Source organism: Miniopterus natalensis, chromosome X (assembly GCF_054644295.1).
Source record: "Miniopterus natalensis isolate mMinNat1 chromosome X, mMinNat1.hap1, whole genome shotgun sequence".
NCBI lineage: Eukaryota > Metazoa > Chordata > Mammalia > Chiroptera > Miniopteridae > Miniopterus > Miniopterus natalensis.
Window position 1 is genome coordinate 75,073,277 of NC_142103.1, and position 4,647 is coordinate 75,077,923.

At 47.4% G+C, this 4,647-nt stretch overlaps 1 pseudogene; it reads right to left on the bottom strand.

Moving 5' to 3' along the window:
- Nucleotides 1-556: 556 nt before the first annotated feature.
- On the bottom strand, nucleotides 557-1,080 carry LOC107541413 (large ribosomal subunit protein eL29-like; annotated as a pseudogene).
- Nucleotides 1,081-4,647: the final 3,567 nt, after the last annotated feature.

Here is a 4,647-nt window from a genome sequence, read left to right on the forward strand (position 1 = left end):
CTCCCCAACCATTGCTCACCTCCACCCTCCTTTTTTTGTTGTTGTTTTAAAGTAACAGTCATGAGTTTCCAAATTTGGGATGTGGGTATCATTTGGGGGCCATGAATTACTCTAGCACGATCTGCCCTCTGGTCCACAAAGGATCACCTCCAATCCACATGTAAAATACATTCCCTTTATCCTCAGATTCCCAGATTGCTGAATCCTTTACAGTATCAACTCAATTCCAAAATCTCATCTAAATAGCATCAGCTCAATACTGCCCACTTTCATCACATAAAATAGATATGGATGGAGTTCAGGCTATGATGCATCCTGGTCAAAATTCCTTTTGGCACTTGGGCACAGGAAAACACGTTATTTATCTCCAAAATACAGTGGAGGGATAACTATAGGACAATATGTATACACATTCTCATTTTATTTATTTATTTTGACAGATCTTGCCTCAGATTTGTTTGTACATATATCACAGGAGGACACCAGCTCCATGGCAACAATAACCCAGGGGTGACACCTGTCCTTCCATCCTCACATCGGTAGGCAGGGGCCTGTACTATGGAGCCTTCGTTGGAGCCTGGGCACCTTTGGGTATGGGAGCCTGAGCCCGAGCCCGAGCCCGAGCCTGAGCCTGAGCCTGAGCCTGAGCCTGAACCTGAGCTGCAGCTGGGCTGCACCTACACCCACAACCTGGGGCTTGGTTTGAGCCTTGGCCTTGGACTTTGGCTGGCAAAGCCTGAGACCCTTGGTGATATGGGCACAAGCATGGTTCCCAAGCTTGGGGTGAGTGATGTAGGCAAGCTGACTGAGCTTGTGGCTACCATCCTTTGGGATCTTGGGCTTAACATCCTTTGGCTTTATGAGGGCCTTGATAACTTAGGTACACATGCTCATGTCCTTGGCATTGTTGGCCTTCGTCTACTTCAGGTTCTTGTTGTGCTTCTTGGCAAAGCCCATGTTCCTTAGGAACTTGGGGTCTATCCCCTTAAGAGATTTGTATTTTTGTGATCGAGGTTTCTTGATGTTTTTGTGCCTTATTCAGGACTAGTTGTGTGTGGTGTGGTTCTTGGACCTGGCCATATGTGCACCTGGAGGACAAGAATGGATATCAGGGCTATGGGCAGATGCACTGGGCTGGGTCTACACTGATCTGGAAGAATGTGAGACCAGAAGCCAGGATGAGGGTGCAGAATAGATGCCCTGCATCTGCTGCCTCTACCCACCTTGACTCATTCTGCGTGACCTGACTCCAGTCCCCACAAACTCAGTTAATGATGCTCCCCACATTTTAATTTTAAATAAGAAAATAAAGGGAAGGAGTCACTGTTTCCATGCACTGTTGAAATCTAGTGGGGCAAGTTTTATTACATTTCATGTCCTGACAATAATCTGTGGCTCGAGGCTCTGCCCTGTGGGCCTGCAGCTCTGCCCTGAGTCACTCTTTTCTCTTGAAGCTCGTCACATGTTTGCACTTTAGTTTTCTTAGCCCTCTTCATGCCTGTGGAATTTTGGGACTCTGACAGCCTTCCTGCATTGTTTCCTGCCTCTGTTACTTTCAGATTAATATGGTAATGCTTATAATGATATAGTGGTCTTGAAAACTGTCTTGGGTAGTGGTTGTTCAGCAAGGTGGTATAGGAGGATGTCATCCTTGCTGCCTCTCACAAAGAAACTGAATATATCCCACCATTTATAGCAATTCCTCCTGAGAGATATCTTTGTGTCAGGTGAATGGCTTCTGTAAAACAAGCAAGTGAGAGACTGCATAGTGAAGTTTGTGAAGCCTTGAGAGCTCTCTGGGATTTGAGGAAACTCTCTGGGATCAAAGGTGCTTGCAAGGACCATTGGTTATGTCCTCTCCAGGTGGATAGTGCTGGAGGGATCTCTAGCCAGGTGCTCTGGCTCACCTGTAAGGCTGCTGCTCTGCTTCCAGGTCACCCTGCTGGAGATCATTCTCGCAGGGCCAACAAGTAACCAAACAGTCATGTGAACAGGGACACCACCTAGAGGCTGCTCCAGACATAGACAACTGGAACGAGAAGGTTCCATCATGGGCACCCATGCTGGGCAGCCAGACCAGGAGCTCCCTCCAGTGGGATCAGCAGGGCTCTGTGATGCCTGAACACGGGGCTGTCCAGCCTCGAGTACACAGAAAATCATTATTTCCCAGGGTACCCAGCATCCAGAAAGCATCAGGAGGCTTCCTTGAACCTTCTCTATAGGACTCAAGGCAGGGGATCTCCTGGTGGACACACTCTGGGACCATGAACAAGAGCTTTCCAAGCTGCAGGTTGTGGATCATGAACAGGCCAATAAAATGTATTTCACCAGAGGAGAATTTCATCTTTCTAATGAATTACAATGGAATAACATACCACCTCACAGAACAGAATAGAAAATATCAGAGTGTATCACATGTGCAAAGGGTCAGCATGGTTTCCTGGAGCACTTGTTTTAGTCACTGCAAAATGTGTTGCTTAATGTGGGTCTTGGTGAATAAAGCTCAGAAGTTTCCTCTTGTGAAGCATGTACTGTTCTTTCTCACACATCCCTGCATTTCCCAATTCTCTGCTACGAGTAGGGATTAGCTACAAACCCAGTCTAAAAATGATTGAAAGACAAGCAAAAGAGACAGGAAGGTTTAAAAAGTCATTTAGGACCCTCATCAGAAGAGCACAGGGGGCCACACAGGGCGCCAGGATTGGTAGGGGGAGAAGGGTAATTGTAGGTGTGCCTGGAGCCATGTACAGGCTGATTTCTAGGGTTGGGAATGCCATAGTCGCTCTGCATCTCAAAATCTAGATGTGTCTCATGGAGGAAGAGGAGGTGGAAAGCATTATGTCCCCACGGACCTAAGGTAAAAGATTCCCTGTCGTGACTACAGTGTTTTCAAGTCGTCCTTTCCTGCACCTGTCTCCCTTGCTGGGCATCCAGTATATGGGTCCCATCTTCCAAGGGGGGAAGAAAAATGAAATTATTCAGGATCTATTTTGGGGATTCCCATCTGTTTTTGCATGGAGAAAAATGTATGCAATGCCTATTAGCAGAATATTAAGTTTGAGGAATGCAGAGCTATATTAGGGTAAAAGAGAATTTGTTTCTGCTGAGGCAGAGGTGGAGCAGCATCCTCACTGACCTGGGCAGCATTCCCCTCTCACTGCTGCGCCATGCAGAGTATGCTCCTAGTTCTGGGGGACCTCTGCCCTCGATGAGCTGAACCCTCCCATGGTCCTTCCTTGCTCCTTCTCCCTTTGGTGGCTGTGATAGCACACACTGGGCCCTGGGTCTCCCTTGCCTCTATGCCAGCCCCTCTTCCACACACCCTGTGCATCTGTGTCCTTTCCTGTCCCCACTATCACCAGGACTCTACCTCTCTCCCTCTGCATGTTCCCCTCGGAGGTTCCCAGCCTTGGAACAGTGACTTCACATCTTCTACCCTGACATCTGGGGCAGAATCCAGAGCACCTGTATCCTCCCACACACTGCACTATGGACTGTCTCAGGCACAGACGCTGAGATCAGACAGACAGTAAAGACAAGGCATCCAACCACCTGCAGAAACTTGTCTCCCGATTGTGGTGTACAGAGTCCATCAAGTAAAAACTGGAAATATCCCCAGAGAATGTCAAGCTCACATGGGCAAGGACATTTTTGTCTTGTTCCCTGATGTCTCAGCACCAGGGATAGTGTTCAGTACCCAGTATAGGACCCTTAGGTGTTTGTTGAATGAATGGAACCATTGATGCAGCAATTCCACTTCTATGTATGTCTTCAAATGAATCACTCACACATGTGCACAGGGTTTGTGCAAAAGAAGGACAGGAGCAAACAACTGGGATAAAACTCGTGTTTATTAACTGACAGTGACTGATGCAGGGTAAATGAATAATGGGGGTTTGCAACACCGAGCAACTGCTGAACAGGAAACAGCATGAAGGGGACATGCCCAGGACTCTGTTAGTGGAGAAGAGCAGGTAGGAGATGCTCATAGTGAAACTGCTAGTGTGTGTGTGTGTGTGTGTGTGTGTGTGTATGCGTGCGCGCCTGTGCCTTTTCCTGTTTGTGTTTGTGGGGGTGTAGAAATACAGAGACAAGCATCCTAATCAAGCTCCTGGAATGTCTTAGAAGTCACATCTGGGGAGCAGGTGGGTGGTGCTCTTCTGTGCAGAGATCCCTGACAATGCTTGTTTCCTGAGGCAAATGTATGAATACATAGACAGAAACATGCATTAGGTATAGGCCTTACTCACCAATGAAATTCTAACATCTAACAGAATATTTGGCACACATTAGCAAACATAATGCTGAACTTTTCACTGTTGTGATCTCTTTCTTTTACTTGCTGTACACCTGATGGCCAGTAGTTCACTGTCTTGCCCATGCTCATGAAGGGCCACCAGGTTCTGCTTCATTTCATGGGTGTTTGTCACATCCCTGAGGTGGAGGCAAGGAGAGAGAAGGAAAATAAGTGTCAGTGAGCTCCATTGCCTGATCCATTAATCCCTAACCCCTCATCCTGACCTGCAGGACCCTGGACACTCCAATTGTCCCTACCTCATGATTTGCACACATCTCCCACTGTTCCTCAAAGCGAATCTTCTGCTCATGCCACAGGACTCTTACCTGTTCTATGAGTTCCTAGGCTAG